The sequence below is a fragment of the Phyllostomus discolor genome, chromosome 7 (genome assembly GCF_004126475.2).
Source record: "Phyllostomus discolor isolate MPI-MPIP mPhyDis1 chromosome 7, mPhyDis1.pri.v3, whole genome shotgun sequence".
NCBI lineage: Eukaryota > Metazoa > Chordata > Mammalia > Chiroptera > Phyllostomidae > Phyllostomus > Phyllostomus discolor.
This window is the reverse complement of record NC_040909.2, coordinates 100,089,620-100,107,029: the sequence shown is the minus strand read 5'-3', so window position 1 is coordinate 100,107,029 and position 17,410 is coordinate 100,089,620. Positions and strand designations below refer to the sequence as shown.

The window sequence follows — 17,410 nt, the reverse complement described above, 5'->3', positions numbered from 1 at the left end:
AGATTGGTACAATATTCACAAATCAATTAATGTAATACACCACATGAACAAAATGAAGGATAAAAGTCATATGATCATATCGATAGATGCAGAAAAAGCATTTGACAGAATCTAGCACCTATTTAAAATAATAAACTTTCAGCAAAGTGGGAATAGAGAGAACATATCTCATCATAATAAAGACCATATATAAAAAACCCACAGCCAACATCATACTCAATGGAAAAAAGTAAAAGCATTTCCCTTAAGTAAGGGCACAGACAGGGATGTCTGCTTTTACCACTCTTATTCATCATAGTACTGAAAATCCTAGCCACAGCAATCAGACAAGAAATAAAGGTATCCTAACTGGAAAGGAAAAAGTAAAACTGTCACTATTTGTAGATGAGATGATGCTGTACATAAAGAACACTAAAGATTCCACCAGCCCTGGCTGGTGTGACTCAGTGGATTGAGTGCTGGCCTGAGAACCAGAGTCACTGGTTCGATTCCCAGTCAGGGCACATACTTGGGCTGTAGGATGGGTCCCCAGTGGGGGTCACGTAAGAGGCAACCCACATTGATGTTTTTCTCCCTCTCTTTCTCCTTCCCTTCTTCTCTCTCTAAAAATAAATAACATCTTAAAAAAAAAAGATTCCACCAAACAACTTCTAGAACTGAAAAATGAGTTCAATAAAGAAGCATGATGCAAAATAAATGTCCAAAAATCAGTTGCATTTTTATACACCAATAATGAACTATCAGAAAGGGAAACTAAGCCATTTACAACTGCATTAAAAAATACCCAGGAATACGCTGGCTGGTGTGGCTCAATGGATAGAGTGTGGGCCTGAGAACCAAAGAATTACCAGCTCAATTCCCAGTCAGGGCACATGCCTGGGTTGCAGGCCAGGTCCCCAGTGGGGGTGTGTGAGAGGCAACCACACACTGATGTTTCTCCCTCTCTTTCTCCCTCCTGTTCCATCTCTAAAAATAAATAAGTAAAAATAAATAAAAATATCCAGGAATAAATTTAACCAAGGTGTAAGACCTGTGCTCAGAAAAGTATAAAACTCTGAGGAAAGAAATTAAAGATACAAATAAATGAAAGCACACAGCATGCACATGGATAGGAAGAATTATTATTGTCCATACTACCCAAAGCAATCTAGAGTCAATGCAATTCCTATCAAATACTACTGACATATCTCACAAAACTAGAAAAAAATAACCCCTAAATTTATATGGATCCACAAAAGACCCCCAAATAGCCACAGCCAAGTTGGAAGTATACTACCTGATATCAAAATACATTCCAACGTCATAGTAATCAAAACAGCATGGTACTGGCATAAAAATAGACATAGAGATCAATGGAACAGAATATAGAGAGCTCAGAAATAAATCCACGCCTATATGGTCAGTTAATATTTGACAAAGGAGGCAAGAATATACAATGGGGTAAAGATGGTCTATTTAATAAATGGTGTAGGAAAAATTGGACCATTTCCCTACAAAACTGGAAAAGTAAATAAACAGTGCAGGGAAAAGATGCATGCAAAAAACTGAAACTAGACCACCTTCTTACACCATATACATAAATAAACTCAAACTGTTAAAAAAGACTTAAATGTTAGATTTGAAACCATAAAAATCCTAGGAGAAAACATAGACAGTAAAACTTGGACATTTCTTTTTTCTTTTTTTATTTACTTATTTTTAGAGAGAGGGGAAGGGAGGGAGAAAGAGAGGGAGAGAAACATCAATGTGTGGTTGCCTCTTGCATGCCCCCCAATGGGAACCTGGCCCTCAATCAAGGCACGAGCCCAGACTGGGAATCGAACAAGAGACCCTTTGGCTTGCAGGCTGGCCCCCAATCCACTGAGCCACACCAGCCAGGGCTTGGACATTTCTTATATTTTTTTCTTACCCGTCTTGTCATGCAAGGGGAAAAAAAGAAAAAATAAACAAATGGGCCTACATCAGACTAAAATGATTTTGCACAGCAAAGGAAACCATCAACAAAATGAAAGGACAACCCACTGAATGGGAGAACATATCTGCCAATAATATGTCTATCTGATAAGGGGTTAATATAAAAATTTATATAACTCATTCATTTAACTCAACAACAAAAAAACTAATATTAAAAAATTGGCAAAGGGCCTGAATAGACACTTTTCCAAAGAGGACATATAGATAGCCAGTAGATATGAAGAGATGCTTAACCTCACTAATCATCAGAGAAATGCAAATTAAAACTAAAATTTTAATTCACCTCACACCTATCAGGATGGCTATCAATAATTCAACAAACAAGTGCTGGCAAGGGCATGGACAAGAAGGAACCCTTGTGCACGTTGGTGGGAATGCAGGCTGGTGTAGCCACTGGAGAGCAATATGGAGTTACCTCAAAAAATTAAAAATGGAACTGTCTATGACCCAGTGATTCTACTTCTGGAAATACCATACTTTGCCACGTATAAAGCGCACCCACGTTTTTGGCCCAAACTTTCAGGAAAAAAATCTCTTGTTTTAATTTTTTAATTCAATTATTAATTGAGTGATTGACTGACTTATATTTAGAAACAAAACTATCATATTCCAGGGTATTATTTTGTATACAGATATTATTATTGTTTTCTAGAGTTATACCTTTAACACATAAGCATAAACAAAAGAATTAAAAACATTTATATAGATATGGAATTGGTACTACCCATGTATAATGTGCATCTTTATTTTTCCCTCAAAAATTTAGGCAAAAAAGTGCATATTATACACAGCAAAATACAGTATATCCAAAGAAACCTGAAACTGATTAAAAAGAATACATGCATTCCTACATTCATTGCAGCATTATTTACCACAACCAAACTATGGAAGCTACCCAAGTGCCCATCAATAGACAAGTAGATAAAAAAGGTGTGGTACATGTATACAATGGAGTATTATTCAGTCATAAAAAAGAATGAAATCTTACCATTTGCCACAGCATTGATAGACACAGAGGGTATTATGCTAACTGAAATAAGTCGGACAGAGGGAGACAAATACATATGATTTCAATTATATGTGAAATCTAAGCAATAATATAAACGAACAAACAAAAGAGAAACAAACTCATAAAGAACAGACTGATGGTTGTCAGGGGGTGGGGGCTTAGGGGACTGGGTGAAAAAGGTATAGGGATTGAAACATAAAGATTAGTAATTACAAAATAGCCATGGGGATGTAAAGTATAGCACAGGAAATATGGTCAATAATACTCTATTATATGTATGGTGCCAGGTGGTAACCAGAAATATCAGGGGAACACTTTGTAAAAAGACTGTCTAACCAATATCCTGTACACCTGAAACTAAAATATATAATACTGAATATAATCTATAATTGAAAATTATTAAAAATTAAAAATTTTAAAAAGAAGTTCTTACAATGGTGATTACCTTTGGATGGGCGTAGGTAACAGGTGAAAGAAAGCATGAAATAATTTTCTGGTGCGAACTATTCCTTTTTTAAAAATTTTAAAATATATTTTATTGATTATGCTATTACAGTTGTCCCATTTCCCCCCTTCACTCCCCTCTACCCTGTACACCCTCTCCCACCCACATCCCCCCCTTTAAGTTCATGTCCATGTGTCATAATTGTAAGTTCTATAGCTTCTACATTTCCCATACTATTCTTACCCTCCCCCTATCTATTTTCAACCTACAATCTATGCTACTTATTCTCTGTACCTTTTCCCCCTCTCTCCTCCTCCCACTCCCTGTTGCTAACCCTCCATGTGATCTCCATTTCTGTGGTTCTGTTCCTGTTCTAGTTGATTGCTTAGTTTCTTTTGGTTTGGCTTTAGGTGTGGTTATTAGTAATTGTGAGTTTGCTGTCCTTTTACTATACATGTTTTTTAATCTTCTTTTCTTAGATAAGTCCCTTTAACATTTCATAAAAAAAGGGCTTGGTGATGATGAAGTCCTTTAACTTGACCTTATCTGAGAAGCACTTTATCTGCCCTTCCATTCTAAAGGAAAGCTTTGCTGGAGAGTATTCTGGGATATATGTCCTTGTCCTTCATGACTTGGAATACTTCTTTCCAGCCCCTCCTTGCCTGGAAGGTCTCTTTTGAGAAATCAGCTGACAGTCTGATGGGAACTCCTTTGCAGGTTACTGTGCCCTTATCTCTTGCTGCTTCTAGGATTCTCTCCTTCATTTTTACCTTGGCTAATGTAATTATGATGTACCTTGGTGTGCTTCTTCTTGGGTCCAACTTCTTTGCAACTCTCTTGAGCTTCCTGGACTTCCTGGAAGTCTATTTCCTTTGCCAGAATGGGGAAGTTCTCCTTTATTATTGTTCAAATACGTTTTCAATCTGTTGCTCTTCCTATCCCCCTTCTGGTACCCCTATAATTCAGATGTTGGAACATTGAAAAATGTCCTGGAGGTTCCTAAGCTTCTCCTCATTTTTTTGAATTCTTATTTCTCCATTCTTTCCTGTTTAGTTGTTTCTTTCTTTCTTCTAGTCCATTCTATTGTTTTGAGTTTCACTTTCCTTCCCATCACTATTGGTTCCCTGTGCATTTTCCTTCATTTCTTTTATTGTAACCTGCATTTGTTCATCTAATTTGCGACCAAAATCAACCAATTCTATGAGTTTCCTGATCACCAGTGTTTTGAACTTTGCATCTGACAGGTTGGCTATCTCTCGGTTGCTTAAAAGGATGAGTTCTGGGGCATTGATCTGTTCTTCTGTTTGAGCCATCTTTTTTTTTTTTTTTGGTCTGGTTGCTCCTATTATGATGAGGGGCAGAGCCTTAGGTGTTCACCAGGGTTGTGCACCTCAGTCCCTATATTGTGACATTGTATGTGGGGTGGGGTTGAGAGGGAACAATGGTGGTAGCCACGTTCTCCATGGGACCTCAGTCCTTTCTCTGGGATCCTGGGTTGCGAGCTCTGCCCTGCTCCACAATCGCTGCCTCACTGGGTCTTCCAGCTGCTACTTGTGTACTCAGGGTCCACCTGCTGCAATTTTGCGTGCCCCAGATGCTTTATGCACTCAACTCTCTCTGCTTTTTGCGCCCGACCCGTGCTTGGCTGCTTGTCTCTACCCCTCCTACAGGTCTGGATGAACGGGTCTACTTCAACTTCTTGGCTGTCTGACCTCCATCAGATAAATTTTCTGTCAGTTCTGGATGTTATTCTGCCTCTAAATTGTTGTTCCAATCTTGGATATGCATGGAGGTATGGTGCGTCCACATATGCCTCCATCTTGGACGGAAGTCCTTTTTTTAAATTTTTTTAATTTGATTTCAGAGAGAGTATGAAGGAAGAAACATTGATTTGTTGTCCCGCTTACTTATGCATTCATCGGTTGTTTCTTGTATGTGCTCTGACCAGGAATCAAACCCACCATCTTGGCATCAATGCTCTAACCAACTGAAGAACCTGCCCAGGGCAAACAACTATTTCTTAATTTCTAATGTCATTAAAAAGGTATTTGCTTTGTGATGTTATTGTGCTGTACATCTGTTTGTGCATTTTTCTTTTATACTTTGTGTGTTTTACTTCAAAATAAAAAAGGTTTAATAAACGATGGTTAACAACTCAGCTGCATTTTGTTTCCTAGATTTTTGTTGGACTATATATAATTTACCTTCTAGAAATTTTATAATGGTCTAGGCTTATGGTTTAGTCCACTCTAGCATATACTATAAGAAATAGTAAATTATTTTTTGTGGGGAGGAGTGGTTGGCAGGGCAGAAAAGAAAACCAATACTAAGTGATAAATCAATAAACCTTGAAAACAGACTTTCTTTTCATTCCATGAATGCTGTGAAAATATGTACTACTGTAGCTAATATGTACTAATTAGAACAATTAAAATTTAGAGCAATCAAATCAAAGATAATATAAAATATAGCAGCCCTCCCTTATCCGTGGTTTTGCTTTCTACAATTTCTTACCCACAGTCAACTATGGTCAGAAAATATTACATGGAAAGTTCCAGAAATAAACAATTCATTAATTTTAAATTGCATGCCCTTCTTCTAAGTAGTGTGACAAATTCTTGCACTGATACATTCCATCCGAGTCACAAATCATCCCTTTGTTTAGTGTAACTCATGCTGTATACACTAACCCACCCAACTGCCATATTATTACAGTGCTTGTGTTCAAGTAACCCTGGTAGTAGCCTAATGCTACATCACAATGCCCACGTCATTCACCTCACTTCATCTCATTATGCAGGTACTGCTCCATCTCACATCACAAAAAAAAGGGTGACCATAATACAATACGTTGAGAGAGACTACCTTCCTATAACTTCTATTACAGTATACTGTTATAATTGTTCTAATTTATCATTAGCTTATGTTGTTAACCTCTTATTGTGCTTAATTTATAAATTAAAGTTTACCATAGGTATGTATGTTGAGGGGAAAAAAGTACATGAAGGGTTCAGTACTATCTGTGGTTCCTGGCACCCACAGGGGAATCTTGGAATGTAAATCCTAAGGATAAGGGGAAACCACTGCAATACTACTTACAGCTAATGCAATATATGTTTTTGAGGTAGTTGTAATCATTTAAATCAGTATAATTTCATAATAACCCTGGTAAGCAGTAATAATGTTGTCATTAAATTTAAAGGGTCAAAAAACTTTAAAAGCTATAATACTATTTTGGGGTTTATTTTCAGAAGGTATTTGGGAACTATTTGAGGAAATGGCCATTTAATTATCTTCGTAATGAGAGAGTAGTACCACTTATATGGGAATCCAAGATTAACAGAACTTTCTTAGTTATTCTGTTGGCTAAATTATTAGAATAGTTTCCTGTTCTCAGAATAGTATGAGATTAGATAACACCACATCAGTGTACCAAATGACAGTCTACATTCTGGTGATGGTCTACAATGAAAAAGAAATATAAGGACCATGAAGTGAAAAACAAAAACTTATTCAATTTAAAGTTACTGTAGTTTATTTTGAGAACATTTCCTTACTTTTTGGTATAAAATGCCTTTTCTTTTAGGATATTTGAACAGTAGATGGATGTTAATTTTTTTTAAATGTCCTTACTGGTAACCATGAAAAATTATCAATCAACCCCATGTCAACACCCTATGCTACTTTTCAGAAATTAAACTTGAAATGCAATTCTAATGGCCACTGCTGCACTTCACATCAGTCTATTTGAGACTTTAAAAGTCAGAATATTTTAGCATACTATTGGCGATACAAAACAATGATACAGTATTCAACCTATGAGTAAAATTTACTGGTAATAATTTAGAATTGATATTCTATACCGTTCGTGCAAAATTAAGTACATTGATATATCCTCCCACCATCTAGCACAGAATCTGACATGTGTCATTTTTTCAGTCCACAAATGAATAAATCTTATGACCTATACTACATCTGTCAACAAAAATCTGTTTAGATAAGCCTAAGAAGCTAATTAAAATTTGATGAAAATTCATTCAAGTTAATGTGTCTTTGATATGAAAATAAACTGAGGAACATTTTCTGTATTGTTTGTTTTTAATATAATAATATACTACTTATGTAATTTTTATTATTGTTTTAAAATGTTATTTATTTTTAGAGAGAGGCAAAGGGAGGAAGATAGAGAAATATCTCTATCAGTTGCCTCTCATGTGTACCCAGATCTGGGACCAAACCCACAACCCAGGTATGCACCCTGACTAGGAATTGAACTGGTAACCTTCACTCTGTGGGATGATGCCCAACCAACTGAGCCACCCTGGTCAGGGCTACATGTGCAATTTTCAAAGACCAATAACATTTTTTATAGCAAGTAAATGAAATTTAAAAAGTAGAGATATAAAAATTATTCACTTTGTACAATAATAAAATTAGCAATACAAAGACTTTGGGAAAATAATATTTCCCAATTTCTGACATTATGAGTTGATTTTTTAAAAGATTTTATTTATTTTTAGAGAAAGGGGAAGGGAAGAAGAGAGGGAGAGAAATATCAATGTGTGGTTGCCTCTCGCATGCCCCCTACTGGGGATCTGGCCCACAATCCAGGCATGTGTCCTGACTGGGAATCAAATCCGGGACCCTTTGGTTCACAGGCCAGCAGCACTCAATCCACTGTGCCACTGGTTGATAATTGTATGTGCCCTAACCAGGGATCAAAGCTACAACCTTGGTGTAAGGGGACAACTCTAACCAAATGAGCTACCAGGTCAGGGCCTAAGATTTCATTTTTGTAAAAAAAAAATTAAATAAATAAATACAAAGTGTGTGTGTGTGTGTGTGCGCGCGCGCGCGCGCGCGCCTGTGTACAGGCACATTCATTATGAAGGTCCAGAACAGGCTTCTTTTTGGCTGGAACTGCCATCTTCCAGTAGTTTGTCAAAAAGACTAACACAAAGATCAAGAGGAGAGACACTCACTCTAGGTCTTTTAGAAAACATGGAGTTGATTATTTGTCCACATGCATATGAATCTACAAGAAAGGTGATATTGTAGACATCGAAGGAATGGGCTCTGGTCAAAAATACTGACAAATGTTACCATGGCAAAACTGGAACAGTCTACAGCCCTGGTCAATGGGGCTCAATTGGTTGGAGAGTGGTCCCGTGGACTGAGGGGTCTTGGGTTCAATTCCTGCTAGGGGCACATGCTTTCGGGTTCAGGGTGCGTCCATTCCTTATGTCCATAATTTCACCAGTTATCCATATTTATATTTACTTCCTTTATATTCATCAGGTCAACTCACTAATCTTGTCACGTCTCAGAGATAGCTATGACCATGTCACTTCTTTGTTCCAAGTTCCTAACCTTCTAGACCTCTCAATTATTCCCTTACAGTAGGAATTCTAAACTCCAATTCAAGCGGTCTTCCCTACTGTCCTCTGAATAAGCCCAGCTGTCTCTAGTTCCTTACTCCTCTAATACTGTTGGGGTGAAGATTCTGTCTTAGCAGGAGATTGGAAAGGTGAGGGATACAGATGAAAAGTATTCAGGATAAATAGCCAATATATGCTAAGTGCCAAAGGAGATATAGACTACTCACTAATGTATATATTTTTACCCCTTGAACTGGAATATACTATAAAAAATTAATACTTATACTTATTGAACTACAATTATATACATTGATCATAAGTTTAAATTAACTGTTTACAGTTTCAAAGAAACAAAAATACCTATTGTATATGTAAACTTCCAGCGTTTTCCCCATTATGGATCTGTAGCTCAAGAGAAATAACTTTCCACACTTACATTTAATCCACAGTTCTTAAGACATTCAATTATGGTTAAAAGAGCAAGGACTTGGCAGTGACTAGGGTTTAGTATCCTAAATTCTAGGTATGCCCCTCCACCCTTTATATTAATGACCTTATGGAAATTGCTTAACTCCTCTATGCCTCTTTTCCCTCATCTGTAAATGGGGTATCACGCAGCTGCTGAAAAAAATGAACAGGTAACTCCTCTATGCCTCTTTTCCCTCATCTGTAAATGGGGTATCACGCAGCTGCTGAAAAAAATGAACAGGTGGAAACAAAGTGTTTCAAACACATTAAGAGCTCCATAAACAGAAATTACCAGTACTATTATTACTGCTCAAAACCAGTAACGCTACCTCCAAGACTGGATTATTGGGTACCTTTGTTTTCAGTGACTTTGAAGACCTGAGCAGAGGATAGGTGAACTGCCCGGTGGGAGAACTGCCCACAGTCTCGCAGCATAAACTAAGTCAGCGATGTAGAAACCTCAACGTGTGCCTTATTTTTCACAACCCCTCTAGAAAGCAAACGACTGGGGGGGGGGGGGGGGAGCATGATGGCTGGTCTCGACAAAGCGGTAAAAATACATAAAAGAGATGAAATGATATGGCTAGGATGTACTTCAAATTAACCCGGGAGGAGGAGCAAGCCCGGTCACGAATTGGTAACTGATGAAACTGGGTGACGGGTACTGAGTTCTTTATACTCTCCTCTCACCACCTCTGCAGGTCTTAAGATTGCCAAAATAAAATGTTTTTACATGTCCAAAGGTTGATCGTTTCTTTGGGGCTTAATGGAAATCCTGGTCCTGGTTAGAAAGATACTTTGGGAAGTTCTGGGAGAGGAAAAGTCAACTAGCAACACAAGCCAGGTGAGGCTGCAAACCTACCAGGCGGACCAGCAGGGTGCTCCTCCTCCCGGAAAGCCTGCGGGCCGGCCGGGAGGCGCAGCCTCGTAGTCCCGTTTGCCCGGTCCCGGGAAAAGAGCGCAACACCCAAGGGAACCGCCGCCTGGCGGCCGGAGCGCGAACCGCAGGCTCCCAAGGCGGGGGAGAGGGTACCTGGGTAGTTGGGTGAGCCCCAGCCTTCACGGCAACTCTGCTTACTTCACTCCCCTCCACCAGAGCTCCGACCCCACCAGGGCCGACCTCAACCGCCCTGACTGCCCGAGAACCTCGCCGCCTTTCTTCAGCCGCGGCGCAGCCACCCAACCAGCCTACAAAGCCCGCCAGCCTCCCCGCAAATACGAACCGGTTCCTTCAGCTCCTTCCCTGTTACTAGGGCTTCCCACTGCCGTCAAGCTCGGGGGCGCCTTCGTGACCCCACCACCAACCGCCTCCCCCAGCTCTCAGCCCCAGTTACCTCGGCCGCGAGGCCGCGGGGCGTCTTCCGCGGCTACCCTGGCTTCCAGCTTGGCGGTCCTAAGGCATTGCTGCCAATCACCCAATCCCCTAGCCACGGCCAGGCTGCCCAATCAGCGGCTTCCTCTGGCCTGGAGGAGGGCCCAGAGCCCACAGCGAAAGGCTAAAGGACCGCCCCAAGAGCCGGCTACCGCCTCTCGGAGCCAGTGTGCGCACGCGTGGGGTTTGATGTGTGCATGCGCTTTTCTCTTGGATTTAGCTCTGTGCCCTCATTGCACCGCCGGGAAAGTACCGGTACTTTGTTAGTACACCTCGGGCAAACGACCCACGTTCTGAACGTAGGCTAAAGTGAAAGAAACTGTGCGTTTTAAGCCCGTTACCTAATATATGTTGATCCCTTTCATCCTACGCTTTAGGAGACTGGTGTTCATGCCGCAAAAATTTTGCCTCTGCGGACCTAATATGTGACGTGTGTTTGTGTTTAGAATGGTGCAGGGATCCTACAAAGTGCCTGATGAGTGAGGATTTTACTTTACCCTCTTCAGTTCCAGCATCTTTTACTGTGGTTCATTGGGACACGTGCTTTTTAATAGTTGACCATTCTAGAATACTGGACTTCAAATAATTCTATCATGAAAATATAGCTAACATACTCAGAATGGTAATGTGTGAAGGCTTGATAAAAGATTCATATATAGGGTGAGAAGCCTGTTAGCATTTATGTGTGGCCTTTCAGTAGGCTGTTGCTGATTGGCTGTCTCACTTACCTTCCCATTGTCATTGATCCCAGAGGTCATTGGGCAGGTACCCCAGCTGTGATGTTCTGATACTGGCTCCCAAGCCTCTCCCTGGAGAGCTTTCCTCCTTCCGCAAAAACATTAATTCATTTACTCAACAAAGGCTTTTGGTGACCCATTATGACAGTATAAAGATTTTTTTTTTGAAGGCTTGAATCACACCTTAAGTGGGCCTATAGGCTAACAGGGAGCTAGAAATACAAATTTAAATATTTTATTTTTTAGAGGGGAAGGGATGAGGAAAGAGAGGGAGAGAAACATTGATAGGTTTGCTTCTTACACACCCACAAATAGGGACCTGGCCTGAAATACGGGCATGGCCCTGACTGGGAATCAAACTTGCGATCTTCTGGTTCATAAACCAGTACTCAATCCACTGACCCACAAAAGCCAGGGCTAGAAATATGAATTTAACGTATAGTATAACCAATGTTATAATGAAGGTATGGAGAGAGCCTACAGAAAGGAGTGAGTGTGAGATCTAGACATTGGGTGTACTTGTTGCTACTCTAAGGGAACAAAATGGAGATTTGGATGCCTGCCACAAGGAAAGCAAAACTCATGAGGCAGGTGCTGGTGCAAAAAGAAAGGGGTTTTATTCAGGTGTTGTAGGACCTGGGGAAATGGTGGACTCCCCTCTTCCTGCTTAGGTCCCAGGTTCTTATAGGTCCAGGGAGGGGAAGACTTTTTTCCTACCCAATTACCTTTCTAGCTTTTTGGCGGCTGGGGGCCCTATCCATTCATATTTCTAGCTTTCCTTGCCCTGAGTGTAAGAACTTCCCCCTGCCACCATCTTGGTCAATGGGCAAGACTCCCCAGCTCAGGCTGACCATCTGTGGTAACACTGCTGGGAAGTCATTAAATCTAGCCTCTCAGCAGACAGGGCTAGGAATATATTACCAACTCATTTTTTAATTGTTTGTATCTCTGTAATAGGTAGCCTCTAAGATGGCCACCAATGATCCCTGCCTTCTGGTATTCACACCCTTGTGTAATTCCCTCTTGTTGAGAGAGGGGTGGATCAGTGATTTCCTTCTAATGAATAGAATACTGCAAGTGTTATGGATGTCATTTCCAAGGTTATGTTACAAAAATATTGTGGCTTCCATCTTGCTTGTTCTCTTTTGATCCCTCCTTCACTTGCTCTGGGAGTTGCCAGCCATGGTAATTGTGAGCTGCCCAATGAAGTGGACTACATAGTAGGAAACTAGGGGAGACCTCTGGCCAATAGCCAGCAAGGAACTAACCTATGTTCACCAGCCAGTGAAAAACTGAATCCTGCTGACAGCTGTGTGAGTGAACTTGGGAAAAGATTCGCTCCCTCTTGAGCCTTGAGATGGCTGCAGCCCCACTGACATCTTGATTTCCAGCCTTGTGCAAGACCCTGAGCCAGACACATGCAGTTAAACTGTACATGGAGTCCTCATACACACAAAATTTGAGATAAATGATTATTGTGGTAAGCTTACATTTTTAGCAATTTGTTAGGAAACAATGGATAGCTAATATGATCTGTCTCCACAAATATCAGTTGTTCTTAAATTTACTTTGGAGCACGTTTAAAAATACACATGCCCACGCTTTTCTTTGGAGGCTATAAAAGAGGCCGCCATAGTGAGCCACTGGTTTGGGGCCAGCCGGCCAGCAGGAGGCGGGACACATGACTGGCTGGCTTCTCAGGAGCCCGGCCTCATCTCAAATCACATCAGCAGAAGGGGTCTTTGGAAAAAAAGAAATAAATAAAATAAAAAAATAAGCATACATATACCCAGGGCCCCTTCCCAGAATTTTAGGTGATTGTTCTGCGTAACTATCTTTGGAAACTAATGTAGAAGGTTACAGGCAAACCATTGGGGATTTTAGAGGAACATAGTTTTTTTTTTTTCTTTTTAGTGTATCTGATCCTGGAGTTCTTTACCCAAATTAATGGCCCAGCTTTCTTGGCAGAATCCAGAATGACTGTAATTTCATCTGTTAATTGGAGTATTTATTGACTAGAGGAAAAGAATTAAGAGCTTTCACTCATTTTGTGGCCTTGAAAAAAATCCCTTGACCTTTCTAAGCTTCCAGATTGTGAACAGGAAATTAAAGGATTATAATGCCATTATTTAAGCAAGAGATTTATCCATTATTAAGTGTATATTAGGCTGGTATATTAGGTGATCAAGACCCTTTGTGGGCCAGCTACCTTATAGAGATTTAACAAAAGGTCAGGTTCCCATTGGTTCTTGTTGGTAGACAGTGAAGCTTAATTCTGTTGTAGAAAGAATGGGAGTTTCCAGGTCAGACAGGCACATATTCAAAATATGCCTCTGCAACTTAACCAGCTGTGTGTGGCCTTGGGCAAACCAATCAGCCTCCCTTGGTCTCAATTTCCTGCTGTGCACAGTGGGGAAAAGAGTCACCTCAGAGAGCAGCCCTAAGAACTGATATAAAATACTACAGGCAAACCTGACTTATCACAAGGGCCTTCTAAATAATAGCCATGAAGGATTACAGTCAGTCCATGTGGGTGTGATCCAGTGATAGTAAAGGACAAATGTCCACATGTGTCCATTCATCAGCCTATTTCCCATATTTGGTTTAATGATAATCCCATTTGTTGAGGTCGGTAATAATCTTCAAGTCTTACACAGTATCTTCCTTGGAAATCCAGACCCTTTAGCTCTAGTTCTGCTTTTTCTCCAGCTCTGATTGCCTGTCTATAGAAAATATGATACACTGGAATGGGCCTCTAGTGGTCCTGAGTTAGAATCCAAAAAAAAAAAAAAACCCCAAAAAACCCCTAGCTGATAAAAGACCACTGGGTAGAACAGTGAAGTGCCCATTTAAGGGGTGCTCTAAAATAAGGTGGGGCTGGATGTGTCTGGGAGAGGCTCAGGTGTTATCTCACATGAAGTAAAACGTTCAAGGATGAAGCTAAATGTCTAATAGTTCGGATCCATTGGCTTCAAGCTCTGATCACTATTAAAGGCAGATATTGTTGGGAGAGAATGTTTAAATCCACTTCACTAGTAAGTCTCAGTGCAAATGAATGTTTTTACCATGATGCCAGTGAAGAATCGAGATATTCTGATTTAATTATACACTATTGGGTATATTTGTTTTTTCTGAGCCTGGCAACTATTTTTTTCTTTTCAGATTAGTGCACACATTGATCTGATGTATATTTAGAATGGTGTATATCCAAATAGGTGAAAAGATCACTGCCTTCCAGAGACTGTGACATTTCTCTCTATAAACTATTTCTTGGGATAAACCCTGACCTGCAGAACTCTTTTTAAAAATGTTTTTAGCCCTGGCTGGCATAGCTCAGTGGATTGAGCTCGGACTCAAAGTATTGCAGGTTTGATTCCCAGTCAGGGCACATGCCTGGGTTGCAGGCCATGGCCCCCAGCAACCGTACATTGATGTTTCTCTTTCTTTCTTTCTCCTTTCCTTCCCTCTCTAAAATAAATAAATAAAATCTTAAAAAAAGAATCATTAAAAATGTTTTTAAATTAGGTTTTATGTTTTTAAATTATGAAAAATGTCAAACATATACAAAAGTAAAAGTATTCACAGTGAATCTTTATGTACCCATCACACAACTTCAACAATTAGCAACTCACAGCTGCTGGTTTCATCCGTACCCTTTCCAGGTGTCTTTGAGTCTTTTTTTTTTTAAATTTGAGCTTTTATTTATTTATTTTTAAAGAGGGAAGGGAGGGAGAAAGAGAGGGAGAGAAATATTGCCCAATTGCCTTTTGCATGACCCCAACTGGGGACCTGGCCAGGGCAACCCAGGCATGTGCCCTGAACAGGAATTGAACGGCAGCCTTTAGGTTCACAGACTGGCAATCAATCCTCTGAGTTGACTCTTTTTGTTTGTTTTGGAGGTACTGGGGAAAGAACCACAGGGCCTCATACAGGTAAACTCTGCTTCTTTTGAAACTACTCTCAGGTGTGTCATTTCAACCATAAGTATTTCAGTGTGTATAACTAAAAATTAAGGAGTCTTTTTTAAAAAGCAAAACCATAACACCATTATCAGGCCTAAAACATTGATCATTATTTCTTTTTTCTTTAACCCTCACCAGGGGATATGTTTATTGATTTTAAAGAGGAAGGAAGGAAGCAAGAGAGAGAAATATCAATTGATTGACTCTTGTATGTGTCCCAACCAGGGATTGAACCTATAATCTAGGTCTATGCCCTGACCGGGCATAGAACCCACAACCGTTTGGTGTATGGGAGTATGCTCCAATCAACTGAGACACCCAGCCAGGGCTAATCATTTTTTTCTTAATATTATCAATTCAGTATTCAAATTTACCTAGGTGTCTCAGTTATTTTTTAATTTTTTACAGTTTCTTTAAATCAGAATCTTAAAAACAGCCACACATTACACTTGGTGAATGTTTCTGAAATATATTTTAATCAACACAACCCCCTCCTCCACCTTTTTGTAGTTTTGTTTTGAGGAAGAAACTGAGTTTTTTGTCTGTAGAAATTCGCCACATTCAGGATTTTGCTGATTATACATTCCTGTGGTAACACTTCACAATTTCCTTTGTCTCCTTTTGTTTTCTGTAAACTGGTAATTAAGTATAAATGCTTGATTTGATTCAGGTTCAGTTTTTAGCTAGACTACTTTGTAGGTAGTGGTGTGCACTTCCATCAAAAGCTATATAGTGTTCATGTGTTTCTCTTCTTTGTAACATTAATGGCTATTGGTGATCATTACCTATATTCATAATCTCATTAAGGGTTTGCAAAATGATGATACTTATCATTCCTATTAGCTAATTGGTTATCTTGAGGAATGTTTGTAAAGAAAAGCAGATTGAATGCTTTTCTTAATATTTACCAGTTTTCAGGGTAATTATCCCACATCAATTATTTTGTTACCCTGACATGTAGTAGATAAATGTAATGCTTGGTTTGATTCTATTCAAGAGTTTTCAGGAAAATTAGTTGGTTCATTCATATTCTCTAACAATGTTTCTTTTCTTACCTGTTCCCTACCACTTCCCCAAGTAGGCAGTTATGAATTTTATCATTATAAATTAGCTTTTACTAGATCTTTTCTGAATAGCAGATTTCTATACAGAGCGAACTGGGACTAAATGTACATTTACGGAACATCTTCTAGACACTGGGCTAGGTGCTCAGACACTATTTTATTTAATTCTGTCAGCAGTCTTGGACGGCAGATGCCCTGGTCTTTGTGTATTAGAGGACTGTGAGGTCCTCAGTAGCAAAGTGGCTAGTACAAAGTCATATAGCCAGCAAGTGGTCAGATTCAGATTTCTCTAACTCACATGACACTACATAGTTTTGAATGCGGTTCTACAAACACTGAGTCTGTCAATAAGTAGGGCTTACTGATGGGGTAACTTGTCTTACCTCTTATCATATATCCCCTTCAGACGTTATCATTTTGTGACTCCAACTTTGTCACTCTCATACTTGAAAAGCAGTTCCCTAGTACTGCTAAATACCCTTCTGCCTTATAACCTAACACAAAGATTTTTGTTGAATACATTCTATTACATTTACATACCTGATTTCACTTAATGTAAATTTATCACATTTATATATCAAACTATATTTATACCCCCCAGTAAAGATAGTTTACTTATTTTTAACTTTTCTTTGTGTGGTGGATTCCTAGTCTCTCAGGTCCTATCCTACCCATTCAGATAATATGCTGAAAACTTGTATTGTATCTTTATATTTTTCATACTCATACAATACCATATAAAGATATATACTTATATAAACATGGGTAGGATATGAATTGTTATTGTTTAAAAAATTCAGATCATAACATACATAATTTTTTTTTTCAAATACAGCAAAACTTTATTCAGAAAGTAACAGAGAAGAAATAAGCTCTGGAAAAAGTGAGCCAGATGGGCTCTGTGGGTTCAGGAAATAAGTCACAGAGACAAAAGAAGGACTCTTGGAGCTTAGGAAAAAGAAAGACAAAGAAAACCAGGCCAGGGGAGGTGTGGGGAGAGG

General features: G+C 39.4%; 1 protein-coding gene across 1 annotated transcript in view; it reads right to left on the bottom strand.

Annotated features, from left to right (window-relative positions):
* Positions 1-10,686, bottom strand: part of MTFR1 (mitochondrial fission regulator 1) — a 72,680-nt gene extending 61,994 nt beyond the window's left edge. Inside the window, exon 1 of the mRNA XM_028533846.2 lies at positions 10,609-10,686. The gene's annotated coding sequence lies outside the window, so the exon portion shown is untranslated. The remainder of the gene's footprint in view (positions 1-10,608) is intronic.
* Between the last annotated feature and the right edge of the window lie 6,724 nt (positions 10,687-17,410).